Genomic DNA, 20,998 nt, shown 5'->3' with positions numbered 1-20,998 from the left:
ACCTTTATAGTTCCTATTTCGAAATGGCAGAAGCAATATTATTTCTATCCCTGAATGGATGAACTCACAAAGAATAAGTAGGGAAACATAGTTTCTCATGCTATTGAAACATTTACAATAAAGTCATTCTGTCTTGAGCAAATATAATTCTAAATATATACACACATATATACACACACACATACATGTGCACACACATAATATGTAGTAAGTAAATGTTTTTTTGACTTTGTTTCTTTTTTGAGAATGAGGAATAAATGAATAGGAGGTTAATAAATAGACAAGAAAAGAAAGTCATATTAATTAAAAAGTCAGTAATCAGGGACTTCTTGGTGATAAACACTTTGGGAAACATCTGTCACAGTTATTCTGTTTATGGGACATGGGGTCACATCTAAACACCGAGTCCCGTTAAACATAAAATGGAGGCTGAAACTGAGTCTTTTTTTGTTAATATCATTTCAATCAGTTGTAATTAGGAAAAGTGGTTTCAGAGCAGTCTTACTCAATGAATGAAATGCTTAGTTGGTGGCTCATGCCTGAAATCCTAGCATTTGGGATACTGAGGCAGAAGAGTAGCTCTGGCTTTGAGATCAGCCTTGACTACACCATGAAATGGAAGTTATATATAGTGCTGGCATGTACTTATATTTCAAGGATAAGGATATGCCCCTCTGACAATTGCTGAAAAACTTGGTTGGTTTTAAGGGCTCACTTTGTAAAGTTGCTGTATAGGTCAGCATATCTTATAAGTCCTTTAAACTATTAAATGGTGCTATTAAAAACATTTATCTCAGTTTTGATCAGTTTACAAATTTTATACAAGGGACTAGCCTATAACCTGTGCTATCATGAAAAGGGGGTAATATTGGGCTTATAGTGAAACAACAGCCAAAATATAACAACAAATTACAAAAATCAAAAACAAAATAACAACAAAATAAATCTAATCTGAATTGCAAGATTGCTTATGTGTTGAATATAACATCAAGTCTTCAAGAACTGTGTGCTGAATAGACAGGTGTTGGACATACGAGGGCATGGTGGTGATTTCAGAGATATATGCTAAATGAAAAAAAAAGGAACCATGTTATTACACACTCATGGTCTTCCTAGGTAATTTCCTCAGTGTGAAGAAAAGCTTCACAGAATACTCACTAGTACTGCACATCAATATATTGATGCATACCAAATGCCGGCATGCAATACAACAACGACTTTGCAACAATTCTTTAATCACAACAAATGTTTCCTATAAAATAGTCAAAAATTGAGTTTTATAAAACACTATTAAATGACACATGCTTGTAAGTATAATAATAGGGAAAGTATGCCTTTATATTTAAGATAAAATAAACATTTTGAAACACAGTTGAATCAAGAGAAAATGAAATTCTTTATTTCACTATAATTCTGAAGAGATTTCATATCAATGATACTGATTTCTCTCTCCTGGGTACCCCATTAACAGTTCCATGGGTGGCCTGGAATCCTGACTTGGCTTTATTGCTTGCTGTTCTATCAGCATGCACCAGAAATAATTGCTATTAGAGTTCTTTTTTTTTTCATGTTTGACTAAGTATCTTAATTCTGGCTTTAAAAATGCTCTGACAGGTGTTTCCTACACTGTCCTACTCTTTTACAGTGATGTGGTGATTTGAATTTAAGTGAACATAGTGGGAGAACAATCCATTAATGAGTACTATGTGGTTTCTTTCCAAAGGCATTGGTTCTTTAAAATTAAAGAGTAGATATGATAGAAAGACTCAAGAGACTATAAACACAGTAGGGGTTGAAATACAATGGATATGTTTCCATAGACTTGGATAGCATGCAAAGAGTCAGAAAGAAAATGGAATCCAATGCCACCTACAGATACTCCAAGAAATATGTAGAACATTAAGGAAAAGCATAGAAAACTTAAATTTTTAAATAAGGAATAAACACATAAGAAGTTAAGTATTTAGTTTGGAAAGACAAATAAATGATATACCTGCCACAAGGTCCCATTTTGAAGCACAGTCTTCTAGGAATCACATGACCATATTTTTGGGTATCCTCAGCTACCATGGTAACTCACAGGAGACCTGAACAAAACTGACCCATTAATATTCCATTATGGAAGCAGAGAAGGGAGCATAAGACACTCGCAACCTAACAAATTTGTGACAATTGGTAGAGAGGAGGGGTTTCTTAGAATGTGGCCCCCTCCACGAATGTGTTTTAGGAAAGATTTCTTTTTTAATTGTCAGCTTTATATCCACTTATATATGTCTCATTCTGCTTTAAGTAATTCCAATTAAAGACCTTGGTTCATTAAGCTGGGCTTGGGGAAATTCTTTCTCTTATCTGCTGTTGCTGCTCTATATAGGGAGACTAGGTTATGTGTTTATTACACAGAACTCACATAATGGAGAATTTTTGGAATCATCACAGTTTTAAACAAGGAACCATTTAACTAGGTTCAACAAGAGATAGCACTAAGGCCCAGACATAATTTACACCATCAAGGTTCTAGGGAAAGACACATATAATCTACAGTGGGAAGAAATATTTCACATTTTCACATGTGTCCAAAATTTATTTTTAGGTGCTTTCTTAGTAGAAAATACATTTTCCATTTTTAGAGGGGGGTCTTGAGTACCAGACTCAGTACTCCCTCACAGCTCAGAATTGCATGTGTAAGGCAGGTGAGGATCTGAGGGTAAAAATAACTCAAGTACATTACTTCTGAATCTTTTTTTTTTGTGCATGGGGAAAATGAAGTGAAAGGGGTGTGGAGGAGAGGAAGAATAAGAATAGAAAGAATAAGGAGAAGAAAAAAGGAGGAGAGTGAAGGGGTATTGGATTTTGTCAAGTGCTTTTTCAGTATCTAATGAAATGACATTTTTCCTTCATTTATATATATATTTACACTGATAGATTTTTGTATGTTGAACCAGCCCTGAATCTTTGGGATGAACCTACCATGATCATGATGGATAATTTTTTTTTAAATTTATTTATTTATTAAAGATTTCTGTCTCTTCCCAGCCACCGCCTCCCATTTCCCTCCCCCTCCCCTAATTAAGTCCCCCCCCCCCTCAGCCCGAAAAGCAATCAGGGTTCAATGTCCTGTGGGAAGTCCAAGGAACCCCCCACCTCCATCCAGGTCTAGTAAGTTGAGCATCCAAACTGCCTAGGCTCCCACAAAGCCAGTACGTGCAGTAGGATCAGAAACCCAGTGCCATTGTTCTTGAGTTCTCAGTAGTCCTCATTGTCCGTTATGTTCAGAGAGTCCGGTTTTATCCCAGGCTTTTCCAGACTTGTTCTTGGATTCAGTTTGCCAGTATTTTATTGAATATTTTTGTGTACATGTTAATGAGTGAAATTGTTCTGTAATTCTCTTTCTTGGTTGAGTCTTTTTGTGGTTTTGGTATCAGTATAACTGTAGCCTCATAAAAAGAGTTTTGCAATGTTTCTTCTGTTTTTATTATGTGGAACACTTTGAGGAGTATAGGTATTAGCTCTTTGAAGTAATGGTAGAATTCTGCACTAAAACCACCTGGCACTGGGCTTTTTTTTTTTTTTTTGGTTGGGAGGCTTTTAGGACAGTTTCTATTATCTTGCAGTTTATAAGTCTATTTAAATTGCTCACAAAAAAAGAAGGAGAGTAAAGGGAAGAAATAGATATAGCGAGAAGAAGAAAAAGAGTAAGTGTAAAGACTGATCTTGACGAGTTTTCTAGTTTTGATAGACATAATTGTTAAAATCCTAGGCAAGGGCAATGATGATATGCATATCAAAATCACAAAAAGGGGTAGGTAGAATCTGACAAAGCAGTACTCTAGAATAGGTGACATCACCCAGGAAAGAAGCAGCATTCAAGGGGAAGTATCTGACATTCCAAACCATTAGATACAGGTACTAACCATCCCTATATCCTGGATTCACCCATTCTCCTCATCTACTCTCTTTGGTGATAATCAACTTTGAGGACAGCCAGATTGTTAGCAAGCATGGAGCATGTGACCTTCCTGCTCAGTGTATATCTTCTATAGAAATTTCTATGTGGTCTATTAGCAGTTAATTTTGTGAGATTAGCTCTATGTCAATTTGACTGTTTTAACACAAACACATGGAGGCCTACATTAATTATAAACTGGTTAGTTGATTAGCTCAATCTTTCTCAATAACTAATTCTTACATCTTACATTAATCCTTAGTTCTTGTCTGTTTTAGTCACATGGCTTCATACTTTTTATCAGTGAGGCATTCTCATCTTACTTCCTCTGTTTCTTGGTGATAACTGCAGAATGAATCTTTCCTCTACCCAGAATTCTCCTGTTCTGTTCATCTTGCCTATAGTTCTTGTTTTGCTACTGACCAGTCAGCATTTTATTAAACAAGGACAAGGAACAAATCATTACAGAAGACGAGGCCAGTTTCCCACAGCATAACCCAAAAAAGCTATTACCAACCGAAAGCCATTGAGTAATATATTGCTGCTGACATGTTCAATCCCTGAGCATATTGCTGCAATACAAATTAAATTCATATATGAATGAATAGAAATGAAAACAAAAGATTAGGTTGAGTAAGCTAACTCAGGATCAGGAAATATTACTACACTCTTTCTCTTATATGCAGGTTCTACCTGGTCTTGAATAATTAATTTTTTTTAACTCTAAATATTATAGAACCTGTACTCTGCTTATAGCACAAACTTTTTTTATAATATCCCAGCAGCTAGCATTGTCAGCACAGGGCATGAACAAGATGAGTTTTGCCAAGAGTTAATTATGGATCATGGTTGAGTTCATAGGGCCATACCTCCTTATAGGCCTATTAACTATTGATCAGTCCTGGGAATGGACAGTCATTGTCCTCAGTGTCTACCAACTGAGGAATCTCCCAGGCTTCAGGCGATAGTTCCAATCCCGTGTTTAAGCAGGGCACACTGTTTAAGCTCAGTCAATCAAAAAAAGAAAACAAACAAACAAACAAAAAAAACAAAGACCAAACATCTGTAAAAGAAAAGTTTATGGAGAGAGGAATCATTAAAATGAGGAGGTCCTGAGTGTAATGAGAGTATATTATTTGCATATTTGAAATTGTATAATAAAAAATTAAATTTAATATATTTCTAAATTTCGGTGCTTAGAAATGGCCTCATCAGTGTCCCTTGAAAACTGAATGTAAGAAAATGAAGATGAGTTTCTATAAGAACTTTAAGAGACTACACAGATGTAATCAGGCAGGAGAATAAATGGTCAAACCACCAACAAAGATTAATAGTATATACATATACAGATTGAAAAAACAATATCAAATATTAGATTGATCCTTCATAGCCTATAAAATCTCTTTGCCTTTTAAGTTAATTTATAGTTATAGTATCATAACAAATATTTGTCTGTACATAAAGAGCTATATAAATATGCTTTAATTTATAATATACAATATAAGAAATACTTATGTAGTTGCATAAATATAAATAATGTAGTTACTATATAATATTAAATATTTTCAAGTGTAAATATTCAAATAGGCTTGCATTTTCTCATATAAACTGTTTACACTGAAAATTTTACCATTAAATCACATTACTAAAAAAATGAAAGACTTCATCAAAATTTGTTTTCGCCATTTCTTATGAAACAGAGATCAAGTATTTGTGAGCACTCAAGAGTAGATGGGACAATGTAGAGGCACACTACTTTTAATATTAAGGAACCATTAAACATAGCAGTGGAAAGAAAGCATGATACATAGGATGTAGATGAGGAGGGATGTTGTGAAATGATGTCTTCTGAGTATAACATTGTTCTTATGCGCACAGGTTATTGCAACCGTAGTTATGTGCCCAAGTTTTCCATAACATCAAGGCAGCAAAGCTGGCATGGGTGTGGCAAGTCTGTGGTGTTATTAGATGTAAGTGATTGCTAGGGTAGGGAAAGGCACTTTTCTTTGAGCAGTTAAGACCGAGTTATAATCTTACAGCCAAGCACTTATGTGAAGCACTGATAGAGCTCAACAGGCTATCTAAGAAAAAATAATATTTGAAATATGGAAAGTTATATTGAGAAGGGTGGGTTAAGGGGTGGAGCATGGAAGAAGTAGGGTAGAAGATATAATTAACATGCATTGCAAAAATCTATGACAAATTTAGAGTAAAATAAATAATGTTTAAAAAGAAAAAAATGCTTAATAATTTTATTTTTAAATAAACAGAGGATTTAAAGACTCTAAGAGCCTGTCACAGTGGAAGATTATGAGGAAACAATGTTATCTGAATGCACCCAAGCAACTGAGTATATGCAGCCACAGTGATGATAACATCATGCACAAGGTATGTGCAAGTCCAAGAAAGACTAAGTAACAGCATGGAGAAAAGAATTTTGAAGGATGTTGCACCTCAGCAGAGATTTTATTCACTATTGCTAGGGGCTGAGGGAGAAAGGGTCTATTTTTTATAAGAGGGTAAATCCTGATAAGTTGACCATGCTTCAGTGGAAGGTCAGGTATCCAAGAATATTTTAGCAACAATTATTGTCCTATATAAAGCAAAAAGAACAAAAATTTTGAGAAAAAGGAAAGGGTGTGGATCTAGAAAGAGCTGGGGGAGAGATTGTGGTGGTTTGAAAAAAAAAAATTGGCCTCCAAAGAGAATGGCCATGTTGTAGTAGGTGTGGTTTTGTTAGAGGAAGGGCATCACTGTAGAGGCAGGCTTTGAAGTCTCATATAAGCTCAAGATACCACCCAGTATCTTAAACATTTTCCTGTTGTATGAAAGTCAATATGTAGGACACTTGGCTACTTTTGCAGTACCACAACTGCCTGCATGCCACCATGTCACACCATGACAATAAATAACTAAACCTCAATTAGATATTTTTCCTATATAAGGGTTTCCCTGTTCATGGTGTCTCTTCACAGAAATAGAAATCCTAACTAATATAAGTAAGGTGAATATGATCCAAAGTCATTGTACATAATTTTTGAAAGATAAAATGTAAAAACAATGTTAAAAAATGAAAAAAATTCTTTAAGAGATGGTGATATTCATATATTTTACAAGTTCTTTTGATAATCTGTATGATACCATAAATCTCCTAGAGAAGATTTAATTTGCATGCTGACAGAAAGCAAGGCAGGGGCAGGGTGAGGTTGGACTTAGTCATAGCTAACTGTAGTGTTGGAAAAGGCATCTCTATTTCTAATTTGAGTTGTTCTGTTAATTTATCATTCTTATATACTAACTGAAATCTGGCCTTTTTCTGCCTGGTTGGCCTAAAACTTCAAGATTTGTCCAACATTTTCAAATTTACATTGCATTTTCCCAAACATATCAATCAGAATTTGATTATAAATGTGTAACTATTAGTAGTAGCATTGAATAATTGAGTAAAAGGCTTGAACTTACTCCATTAATTTAATTGAGGGCTTCCTAATGTATCATCCAGAATATGATTAAAATTGTGGGACTAGTCAAGAGGTTTTGAAATGATTCTCAGTGACTTGATTTCATGTAATGCTGGGAAGAACTTAGGTAGTTCTCATGAGCTTTTAAACTTTTATTTTCTTTAGGGTGTGCAGACAACATAGTAAGAAATCAAGAATGAACAATAAGTCAAGTGACTAAGATAAAAACTGAGAAAGAACCTGTGAATCCTGAGTACACAAAGATGATTTGTAGTTGAAATTATTTTTGTTCTTTTATCACTGTTGGACTCCAGATTTAAAGACAAAGTAACCTTAAGTGTCTTTGGGCCATTTGAACTTCTTCTGTTGAGAATTCTCTGTTCAGTTCAGTGCCCCATTTTTTAAATGGGTTAATTAGCATTTTAAAGTCTAGTTTCTTGAGTTCTTTATATATTTTGGAGATTAGACCTTTGTCTGTTGCAGGGTTGGTGAAGATCTTCTCCCAGTCAGTGGATTGCCTTTTTGTCTTAGTGACAGTGTCCTTTGCTTTACAAAAGCTTCTCAGTTTCAGGAGGTCCCATTTATTCAATGTTGTCCTCAATGTCTGTGCTGCTGGGGACATACGTCTGAAGTGATCTCCTGTGCCCATATGTTGTAGAGTACTTCCCACTTTCTCTTCTATAAGGTTCAGTGTGTTCAGACTGATATTGAGGTCTTTAATCCATTTGGACTTGAGTTTCCTGCATGGTGATAGATACGGATCTATTTTCATTCTTCTACAGGTTGACAAACAGTTCTGCTAGCACCATTTGCTGAAGACGCTCTCTTTCTTCCATTGTATACTTTTAGCTCCTTTATCGAAAATGAGGTGTTCATATGTTTGTGGATTAAAATCCAGGTCTTCTATATGATTCCATTGGTTGACTTCTCTGTTTTTATGCCAATACCAAGCTGTTTTCAATACTGAACCTCTGTAATAGAGTTTGAAGTCAGGGATGGTAATGCCTCCAGAAGTTCTTTTATTGTATATGATTGTTTTGGCTATCCTTGTTTTTTTTTTTGGTTTTTCCATATAAAGTTGATTATTGTCCTCTCAAGATCTGTGAAGAATTTTGATGGGATTTTAATGGGGATTGTATTGAATCTATATATTGCCCTTGATAGTATTGCCATTTTTACTATGTTGATCCTCCCAATCCAAGACCAAGGGAGATCCTTCCATTTTCTGGTGTCCTCTTCAATTTCTTTCTTCAAGGACTTAAAGTTCTTGTCAAATAGATCTTTCACTTCCTTGGTCAGTTACCCCAAGATTTTTGATGCTATTTGTGGCTATCGTGAAAGGAGATGCTTCTCTGATTTCCTTCTCTGCTTCCTTATCCTTAGTGTATAGGACGGCAACTGATTTTTTGGAGTTGATCTTGAATCCTGCCACATTACTAAAGGTGTTTATCAGCTGTAGGAGTTCTTTGGTAGAGTTTTGGGGGTCGCTTATGTACACTATCATATCATCTGCAAATATCAAGATGGGAGCAACTGATACAAGGCAACTTCCTGCTTAGCAAGAATAGTAGAAGGAAGGAACAAAAGATAGAAAAAGACATAACCAGATGTGGGGTTCCCCTTCCTATGCTGTGAATAACTTTTGTTAATAAAGAAACTGCCTTCACCTGTTGATAGGTAGAATTTAGGTAGGCATGGAAAAACTAAACTGAATGCTGGAATAAAGGAGGCAGAGGAGTCATGTCGCTTCATCAGAGACAGACGCCAGAACTTTAGCCGGTGAGCCATAGCTACATGGTAATACACAAATGATAGAAATGGGGTTAAATTAAGATATAAGAGTTATCCAATAATAACCTAGAGTTAACGGGCCAAACAGTTTTTAAAATAATACAGTTTCTGTCTAATAATTCCGGGTCTGAACTGCTGGGTAGCCAGGAAACAAACAAGCAACCTCTCACTACAATAACCCATTGAGGAGACAAGTGTTCATTCTTTTGTAAACCCCGTAATTCATTTCTATGTGCACAACTCTAAGGCCTAATCATCAGATAGAGGTCCTTCATCTGATTAATAACACCATTGTTGACCAAATTTTAACATTTATTTTGAGGGGAACTCCTACATCAATGTGATAATGCATACCAAATTATCAAGTCTAAGGTAAAAAATTCTAACTTTGACCAACTAGTTGCTACAAATCATATTTTCAATTTCGTTCTAAACATTTCTGATGCTTTCAGAGTCATCATTTACTTAATATAATTCATCCCGAAAGTAATATTGCAGGTGACTACAATAACTCTTAGAAATATTCAAAATAGCTATTCTCATTTGTTTTCTATTTTTTGGGGGGGGTAAGAGTTTTTTGTATTTTTTAAAATTTATTTATTTATTAAAGATTTCTGTCTCTTCCCCGCCACCGCCTCCCATTTCCCTCACTCTCTCCAAATCAAGTCCCCCTCCCTCATCAGCCCAAGGAGCAATCAGGGCTCCCTGCCCTGTGGGAAGTCCAAGGACCACCCACTTCCATCCAGATCTAGTAAAGTGAGCATCCAAACTGCCTAGGCTCCCACAAAGCCAGTACATGCAGTAGGATCAAAAACCCATTGCCATTGTTCTTGAGTTCTCAGTAGCCCTCATTGTCTGCTATGTTCAGCGAGTCCAGGTTTATCCCAGGCTTTTTCAGACCCAGGCCAGCTGGTCTTGGTGAGTTCCCGATAGAACATCCCCATTGTTTCAGTGTGTGGGTGCACCCCTCGCGGTCCTGAGTTCCTTGCTCGTGCTCTCTCCTGCTCCTGATTTGGATCTTGAGATTTCAGTCCGGTGATCCAATGTGGGTCTCTGTCTCTGTCTCCTTTCATCGCCTTTATTTTTTTATTAAATAAATTTATCTTTTACTTTTCAATATGATAATTTATAATTTACCCCTCCCTCTGTGATCTCCAAAACTTTTCATATACTTCTCATTTCTACCAATTTCATGTCATTTTTACTTATTCTGACTGATATGAAATGGAATTACAAAGAAATTTTAATTTGCAATTTTTATGATGGTGATTGATGTTAAATATTTGTTCTAATGTTTATTGGTCATTCTAGTTTATTCTTTTGTAGACTCTCTATTCAATTCAGGAGCTCAATCATTGGTCAAATTATTTTGGGTGTGTTTAATATTGGAAGTTCTTCATTGATCCAAGAAATTAATTCCTTATAAAATATTCACTTGGACACAATTTTGTCCCATTCATTAAACCGTTGCTTCACTCTCTGTTTTCTTTGCTCTATGGAATATTTTGGATTGAATAACACTATTTGTCAATTATTGGCATTATTCCCTGAGCTAATGGGGCCACTTCCAGTTAGCCATTGCCTATGACAGTACATCACAATGATTTCTCTAAATTTTGCCTAGAAGTTTCAATCTTAGATTTTATATTTTTAATCTGTGATTATAGGTTAAACAACAAGGATATAGTGTCATTATTAAGTTTGGATATTTGTTTTCCTAATGCAATTCATAGAAGAGATCATATTTTTTTGAATGTATGATTTTGATTTTTGTCAAGGAATTTGTAGCCACATTTTTGTGACTATATTTTTTATTCCTCTACTCTATTTGTCTATATGCCTGTTTTTCACAATGACCATGCTGTCTTTATCACTATTCCCTATATCACAATTTGAGATCAGGTATTGTGATTCCCTCCACATTGCCCTTTCTATATATGCTTGCTTTGGATATTAACGACCTTTATAAAAATTTAGTATGAGTTACAGAGTTTGTCTAAATAATTTTACTAAGAAAACCATTGCAACTTTGTTAGGATTGTGTCAGATTTGTTAACTCTCTGCAATAGAGCCATTTCTCAGTACTGGTTCTGTCAATCTAGCTGAGGAAGATATTCTCCCCTTCTACTATCCTTTTATATTTATTTCTTTATTATTTTATAGCTTTCTTTTTAGGATTCCTTAATCTCCTTTGTTTAGGTTTTATTCCTAGTTTTCTTAAAATATGATGTTGTGGGAAATCCTTCAGCAGAGAACCTTTAAGATACCAGCCCACTTCAGGCATAATCTTAAGTACAATAAGTCCAGAACAAAAGCATACCATGGCCCCTTTTCTTGCCAGGTCCCAGCACATGCAGAAGACTGCAGATAGCTACCCTTTCTGTGAGTTTATCTCCAAATAAATAAACTTTTGTTACACTTAATTTTGAGCTATTGTGGAACTCTTTGATACAACTACAATATTTTTAACATGACATAATAAAGTATAATAAGATAAAGAAAAATATTGAATTTAGACATGGCAACCCAACATGAGAAAAAATACCCAAAAGGCAGCCACAGTGACAGGGACCTACTTGTTCTGTGTCAGGAGTCTCATAAAAATTAAACTAATGATTATATATATATATATATATATATATATATATATATATATATGACCTGATATAATACAAGAACATTGTGAGAGCAAGAGTTGATACGCAATTTTAAGAAAAATGATGTTTTCCAGATAAAATGGGCATATACAATTAAGAATTTTCTCTTTCTTTTTCTTTCCTTTTGTTTCCTTTCTTTTTCTTCTTTTCTAAAAAGAGTATATGAAGTTGTGCGATAAGATTTAAAGCTCTGAGTGGTGTCCATGATGAGAACAAATATAATAAAAATACATTTTATGAATTTCTCAACGAATAAATAAAAGCAAGAAAAGAGAATGTAAGCTAAAACTAAAATACACCTTTTGGGCAAAGTTGAGTTGAAAAATCTCATGAATTTCTTGATAACTGTTTAAGTTATCAAGATAAAATAAGGCATTACAGTAGAACTATGTTATAACTATAATATAGAATAGAGATGTTAATCTTTCATCATACAAATATATGAAAGGTTTTCACCTTTTAAATAACTTCAAGAAGAGTTTGGATAATCAGTTTAATCATGTTTGTACTCAATATTTTGACTAGTAATAAATAAAAGAGAATCAGAGGATCAGAATAAACTAAAAGAAAAATAAAATTTTGAACAGAATATTTAACTTTATTTTAATACAATATTTTATTATATATAATAATATATATATTCTTATAATATATACATATACAATATACTTTTATTATCTATAATAATATGCATATGTATATATTGTACTCATGTATAATGTATATATACATTTTCTGTTTCCTTGAATACCAAAACGTAAGAATGTGCCTCTATGTGATAACTCTATTGTGTCATAACAAGGTAAGGGATATATTGTGATACCTTATTTTTCATATAACAAAGAAAATGTGCATTTTAGAAAAAACAAATCACAATTAGTTGTAAAATGTGCAACAGATGGTGAGACTTATCATCATTCTTTCAGGCTAATCGTTGTTTGTCTGCATTTGGAACTTGCTTTTACCAGAAGATGATGTTGGGCAGATGCCATGATGACATCTGGTACATTCCTAATGTAGTTAGTTTGATATACCTCATGTATTAAATTCTGTACATTTTCCAAAATAACAGCTGACAAGTGCAGTTGACCACCTGGGAAAAGACAATTTCAACAGGAAGAGAAGACAGTATTTGATCTTTGCTTCTGATGGTTGTGAAGTTACTGACTGCTTTATACCTACTTAGGATGGCATTTTAATAATCAGCATATTATTTTATTTGGAAATAAATATTTTCAAAGACAGCCATTAACTGTCATGCATCAATCCCTTACAGATACTTGACCTGTCATGGCTCTTAACAGTGTAAATGTGCTCTATAGAACATCCTCAGAGGAAGTGTTACAGAGGCAACATCGAAGTATCAATTAATAACAAATACCTTCAGTAGAAAATGAAAATGCATCTTACCAACAGTTGACTGCAGTGGAATATTTTATATAAATCCTATTAAGAATGTAAAAAATATATAAGTGAGTTTTTCAAAAAGTATTTAGTATCTTAATTTTTAACTATGGAATAAAAATTCTTTTGAAATTTTTGGTGGTTCAATGAGCCAAGTAACAATGGGTTATTAATACAAGAGGGTCATGACTTTACTGGCACAGAAGCATATGCTGTAGCACTACAGTGTTGATTTAGCAATATCATTGAGGGCTTCACAAAATTCTTGATAAATCACTCTATGTGCCTAAAAGAGAATATTTACATGGTGTGATATTTATATTTTTAATATGACTGTATTCACTTCAAAAATTTAGAAAATTACAAGTGTAATATCTCTTTCAATAAGATGCAAGGATTACTATATACACACATTAAATTTATCCGAAATTTCAATGAATAATGCAATGATTTATACATGTTATATAAAAATTCAAAGCAATTAATCTTAAAATGTGTGAAAATAGGATTGAAATGTCTAAAAGTTCTTAAGAGAACAAAGAAATTATTATTGCATTACTGAAGTAGGATTCCACCATGATTTCTTTTTCTCAATTCAGTTTAATCACAGTATCTGAAAACATGCTTGTTACTAGTTTACAGAGTTTTATAATTGATTTGAATTATTCACAGAAATAGCAAACAAAATGTATATAAAATTATTTCTGCTTACATTTTATAAAACAATTTGCTTGTTCATGCATCAGTATGCTATTTCTCCTATCTAATAAGCTGGAAAAAAAGTAATAAAAATATGAATAAGGAAATCACTCTTAAGAGTCTATCCAGCAAGACTGTATTTTAAGGAATAAAAGTTTAAACTAAACAAAATAATAGAATTTTATGCAAACAGTCTTGATCTTAAATACTAAAATGTATACTGAATTTAGAAATTAGAAAAGAAAGACTGTATATATACACACATATACAAATAAATAAATTAAATAAATAAGTAAATATATTTTTGTACTTAACAATTTATGTAAGGAAACAATATTTTAAAAATATTTTAAACACATTACTTTGATAATTGGATATTAATTTATACAATAGTAAAATTGAATCAAAACATTATTTATATAATTACTGATCATTGTCAGTTCCAAGATAACTCAGATATGAAATTTTTTAGAAAAACTAATTAAACTATTAGGGCCATTTTCCATTATATAAAAACAAACCAATTAATTTCTAAATGAGCAGAAAGAGAAACTTTCTCAGTATCTTTCATCTATTTCTCTATCTGTATGTATGTATGTATGTGTCTATCTTTAAATCTGTCTAAATATCTGTTTTCTTTAAGCTTAGGTACCTACTTATCTATATACATTTCTTTCTTTCTATATATCTAAACTTGAATTTTATATAATTAAATGTTAATTTACATGTACAATGAACTATCATTTAAATAAATTCCTTAAGGGAATGGAAATGTAAGATAATAAGTTCATAGCAATGATAGAAAATACAATTTTCTAATTTGAAGGAAGTAATGCAGAAGGGTCATAAATGTTAAGTTTGTTGATACTTGCTTCTGAAATATATGGGTAATTTGGATAAGAATCTATGAAATGTGGAGAAGAAGATATATTCTTTTGTGTTTGTGTGAAATGTTTTGTAGATATCTAATAGGTCCATTTGAGTCATGATGACTGTTAGTTCCAGTATTTCTCTGTTTAGTTCCTGTTTTCATGATTTTCGTGAGAGTGAAACTCCCACTATAAATGTCGGGGCTTCAATGTGTGATTTAAGCTTTAGTAATGTTTTCTCTAAAATGTGGGTGCCCTTGTATTTGTGGCATAGATATTCAGCATTGAGATATCATCTTCATGGGTTTTTCCTCTGATGGGCATGAAATATTTTTCTCCACATCTTTTGATTAATTTCTGTTTGAAATCTATTTTGATAGATACTAGGAGCTACACAATCTTGCTTCTTGGAGTGATATGATTGATAAATCTTTTTTCAATGCTTTACTCTGAGGTAATGTTTATATTTGATGTCAAGATGTGTTTCTTCTGTTCAGTAGATGAATGAATTATGTTTTCTCCTACATCTGTTATCTTGTATCTTTTTATCAGTGAATTGAATCCATTGATATTGGGATATATTAATGACCAGTGATTGTTAACTCCTGTTAATTTTTGTTGGTGATGGTGGTTTAGTGCATGTGTGTATTTTTTTTTCTTTGTTTATTCCATTCTTCTGACGTGTGGTTATGTACTACCTGTTTGCATGGGTGTAGCTAACTTCCTTGAGTTAGAGTTTTCTTTAAGAAACCTACTGTAGGGCTATATTTATGGATAGATATTATTAAAAATTGATTTGTCATGAAATATCTTGTCTTTGTCAGTTTTAGTGCTTGATATTTTTGCTGAATGACATAGTGAGGCCTGGCATCCTTGGTCTTTTAGAGTCTGCAAAATATCAGTACTGGTCCTACTGGATTTTCGGTTCTCTGTTGAATGGTCAGATATAAGATTCTATTAGGTCTGACTTTGTATGTTACTTGTCTTTTTTCTCATGAAAGTTTTAATATTCTTTCTTTGTTGTGTATATTTAGCATTTTCATTATTATGTGGACTTGGACTTTCTTTTCTGGTCTAATCTATTCTGTGTTCTGTAATAGGTATGTCCTTTCTTAAGAATGTTTTCATTTTAATTATATAAATATGCTTCCTGGGTTTTTGAGTTCAGAATCTTCTGTTTGTACTATTCTTATTTTTGGTTTTTCATAGTATCCATAAGTTTTAGGATATTTTTGTAACAATTTTATTAGATATAACATTTTTGACAGATTAATCTATTTCTTCTATAATATCTTTAAAGTCTGAGCTTCTCTCATCCATTGTTTGTATGATGTTTGTGATATTTGTGTTTGTAGTTTCTTTTCACTTACCTAGATTTTACAGTTCTCTAATCGCTCAGCTAATGTTTTCTTTACTGTCTTTATTTAGATTTTAAGGTCTCTGAATAGTTTCCTTCATGTCATTGTTTTTTTTTTTGTTTCATTTATTTATTAAAGATTTCTGCCTCCTCCCCGCCACCGCCTCCCATTTCCCTTCCCCTCCCCCGATCAAGTCCCCCTCCCTCATCAGCCCAAAGAGCAATCAGGGTTCCCTGACCTGTGGGAAGTCCAAGGACCACCCACCTCCATCTAGGTCTCCTAAGGTGAGCATCCAAACTGCCTAGGCTCCCCCAAAGCCAGTACGTGCAGTAGGATAAAAAACCCATTGCCATTGTTCTTGAGTTCTCAGTAGTCCTCATTGTTCACTATGTTCAGCAAGTTCGGTTTTATTCCATGCTTTTTCAGACCCAGGCCAGCTGGCCTTGGTGAGTTCCCGATAGAACATCCCCAATGTCTCAGTGTGTGGGTGCACCCCTCGCGGTCCTGAGTTCCTTGCTAGTGCTCTCTCTCCTTCTGCTCCTCATTTGGACCTTGAGATTTCAGTCTGGTGGTCCAATGTGGGTCTCTGTCTCTGTCTCCTTTCATCGCCTGATGAAGGTTAATATTCAGGAGGATGCCTATATGTTTTTCTTTGGGTTCACCTTCTTATTTAGCTTCTCTAGGATGGTGAATTATTTGGTACTCTTTTAGAGTATATTGATTTCTTCCAATTTTGATTATCTTTACCGTTTCTTTAGGGGCAATCTTTAAGAAACATTATCATTAATATAAAGCTATCTTAAGTAATTTTCCTGTGCTTCAGCTCCCTAGGAATATCCACGTCTTAATGTCTTCAGATATCTAGGGTCAGGCTATTTGCTCGGGTTCTTACAGGTTATGTTCTTTTTTGTTTGGTTGTTTGTTGTTTATTTTTTTAGTTGTTGAAAAAAAAATTTCCACCTCCTCCCTATTTCCCATTTCCCTCCCCCTCCTCCCACACATCGCCCCCTCCCCGAACTCCCCTCCCCCACATCCCCTCACTCCATCCCCCCTCCCTCTGGAGAATGAAGAGCAGTCCAGATTCCCTGCCCTGCAGGAAGTCCAAGGTCCTCCCACTTCTATCCAGGTCAAGGAAGGTGAGCATCCAAACAGGCTAGGCTCCCACAAAGCCAGTTCATTTATTAGGATCGAAACCTAGTGCCATTGTTTTTGGCTTCTCATCAGCCTTCATTGTCTGCCATGTTCAGAAAGTCCGGTTTCATCCTGTGCTTATTCAGTCCCAGTTCCCCTGGCCTTGGTGAGCTCCCAATAGATCAGCCCCATCGTCTCAGTGGGTGGGCGCACCCCTCGTGGTCCTGACTTCCTTGCTCATGTTCTCCCTCCTTCTGCTCCTCATTTGGATCTTTTTTTTTTTTTTGCTTTTTTTTTTCTTTATTGAGAAAAGGAAAAAAAAAACAAATTTCCTCCTAATCCCAGCCTCCCATTTCCCTCCCCCTCCTCCCACCCTTCTCCCCCTCCTCCCACCCTTCTCCCCCTCCTCCCACCCTTCTCCCCCTCCCCCCACTCCTCTCCCCCTCCCTCTCCATCCCAAAGAGCAGTCAGGGTTCCCTGCCCTGTGGTAAGTCCTAGGTCCTCCACCCTCCCCCTCCGAGGGGAGCACCCACCCACTGCGACAGTGGAGCTGATCTATTTGGAGCTCACCAAGGCCAGCTGGACTGTGACTGAAAAAGCATGGGATAAAACTGGACTCTCTGAGCATGGCGAACAATGAGGGCTGATGAGAACCCAAGGACAATGGCACGGGGTTTTGAACCTACGTAATGTGCTGGCTTTGTGGGAGCCTAGCCAGTTTGGATGTTCACCTTCCTAGAAATGAACGGAGGGGGGAGGACCTAGGACTCATTTGGATCTTAAGAGCTCAGTCCGGTGCTCCAATTTGGGTCTCTGTCTCTATCTCCATCCATCGCCAGATGAAGGTTCTAAGATGATATGCAAGATATTCATCAGTATGGCTATAAGATAGGGTCATTTCAGGTTCCCTCTCCTCAGTTGCCCAAGGTACTAGCTGGGGACATCTCCCTGGACACCTGCGAGTCCCTCTAGAGACCCCAAAAGATGAACATGGGATATACTCACTCATAATTGGTTTCTAGCCATAAATAAAGGACATTGAGCATATAATTTGTGATCCTAGAGAAGCTAAATAAGAAGGTGAACCCAAAGAAAAACATATAGTCATCTGCCTGGATACGGGAAGTAGACAAGATTGCCGGGCAAAAATGGGAACTTGGGGGTGAGGTGGCATGGGGCTAAGGGGAAAAGGTGGTGAGAAACATGAGAAGCGGAGGATGGGGGGAGCTTGGGGGAATGGGATGGTTGGGATAAAGGAAGGGTGGATACGGGAGCAGAGAAATATATATCCTAATTAAGGGAGCCATCTCAGGGTTGGCAATAGGTTATGTTCTTACACTGGTGTTTAGGCATCTTGTTTTGTTGTGATTGTAGTTCTATGTCCTGATTTCCGAGATTGTCGTTGTTGGACAGTTTTTTGATTTTTTTCATTTTTTTATTCCCTGGTTTCTGTTTTTTTTTTTTTGTGTGTGTGTGTGTTTTATTGTTTTGTTTTTGTTTTTTATGTTTTGTCTTCTATCTTTGTGGCCTGGATTTGTAGTGGCCAATTTGGCTTCTGACCTAGTAGGGAATCTCTGTCCAAGTTGGGAGCTGGCCTTCTGATGGTTTTCTTGGCCTTTGGTGCAGCAGGGTGTCTCTATATTTTTAACTTTTGTGGCCTGATTTTCTAATTAATGTTGCATGCTCCTGTTCTTCAGATTGGTGTGTGGTCTACACAGGTTCAGTTGTAAAAGATATTTATTATTTTGATGCCAAATGTGCTTTTTTAGGATGATAGAGGAAGCATTTTTTATAACACTGCTTGTTTAGCAATATGATAAGATCTGGATCCTTTTAGTTTAGTTTTGTAGTCAATACTTTTCAACCTTTTTCCCCTCCCTCCATTTCTCCCATTCCTATTCCCCATCTCTCCTCTGTCCTAGATCCATCCTTCCACATTTTCCCATCAGAAATGAGAAGACCACCCAGGAATATCCACTGAACATGGTATAACAAGGTAAAAAATAAATGTAAAAGCCAGAGAGCTCAAAGATACCGGCGGAACATCATCCACAGACTTCACCTAACTATGGCTTTTAAAGGCCCCACAGAAACCAAGGTTGCAATCATGAAAGCTGCACTAGACCCTCTGCATATGATATTGTTGTTAGGTTAGTGTTTATGTGGGACGACTAACAGTAAGATTAGGTGTATCTCATAATCTTTTGTTTGATCTTTGGACCGTTGTCGTCCTAATGGGTTGGCATTTCCAGTCTTGATATGAAGGTATATGCCTAGTCATCTTAGTTAATATTAATAAATATGCAATTTACTTCCGAATATAGAAATTATTTTGTAGTTAGACAGTGATGTTAGTTGGACAGTTTTACAAACAAAGAAAAAAAACAATATGTTTTATATATTTTAGATTATGGATGTGAAGTATAACTTAATGAAAATATAAATGCATAAAATAGTAATTTAAAGTAATTTTTGAAAGGATAAGAGCATATGTTTATATCCTGACTTTTTGGAAGGAGGAAACTGGTGGATTACTTGAGGCAGGCTTGCTGTGTGACTGAGCATCATAGTGAGATATTGGGTTTAAAAATTTGATGAATTTATTAAGTAAACAAAAAGCCCAAGGAATTCATGTTCTATAACAAACTTATAGGTAACATAAAAACGTTCAAATTAAAATTCAGAGTTTAATAGAAATATTGTAAAAATGACACATCAAACAATATTAATGTTAGAGCAATGAAATTTGATGATTGAATGTTTCTTGTAGAAAAGAAAATCAGTGCTGAAATGTTGGTTATTGAATAACACATACACACAACACAACACACACACAGGGAAGTATAATTTTGTTTAATGATGTTGAGGAAACAAGAAATTATAGACAACACTGAACATCCTCAATAGACCACACAATGTTACCCTGCCCTGATATTTTTAAAGCCTGAAAATTGAAAGTAGAAAGAAATACCACCAACTGTTGGAAACATATAGTGACATTTCTCAAATAAGTCTACCATAAAATTATCCTATCCAACTGACTTATATTTGGGGAAAAATTGTAGCTACATTAAAATATAGCAAAGATGAATAACATCAGGTTGTTTTACTTGGGACTACATAGAGCAAAACTTTATTACATCTACCAGGTGGAGGCAAGGGCTAGCGAATTATAAAAATCTGTAGCTGTCTGTGTGAATGTGGACTTTTTCTACACTAAATTCCTCCCAGTTTTAATCACCAGGCACCACTCTTGTCAGATGTCAAAGCTAACTTCTTGGAAGAAGGCAGATTTTTTTTTTACTTTGGAATGATGGTTTATATAGGACTGTTTATGTGAGGATGTTTATAGGATATGAAGATTGACAAAGTGCTAGAGGAGACATTTTATTTAGACAGAATAAAAGGGAAGTCCAAGGCAGGGTGGGATGGTTGAGATGGAGGAAGGACAGATATGGGAGCAGGGAAGATGGTATCTTAACTAAGGGAGGCATTGTGGGGTTGGAAAGAAGCTGGGCTCTAGAGGGGGCATCTCAGATGTCCACAGGGATGTCCCCAGTTAGGACTCTGGGCAGTGAAGGAGAGGGTGCCTAAGCGGGCCTTGCTCCATAGTCAGACTGATGACTGTCTTGAATATCACCATAGAACCTTTGTCCAGTAACACATTGGAGATAAAATGGACTTT

The sequence above is a fragment of the Microtus oregoni genome, unplaced genomic scaffold, assembly GCF_018167655.1.
Source record: "Microtus oregoni isolate MIOR12 unplaced genomic scaffold, Mior012 000007F_ref0000211, whole genome shotgun sequence".
NCBI classification, from domain to species: Eukaryota; Metazoa; Chordata; class Mammalia; order Rodentia; family Cricetidae; genus Microtus; species Microtus oregoni.
Note: the sequence above shows the minus strand (reverse complement) of the source record.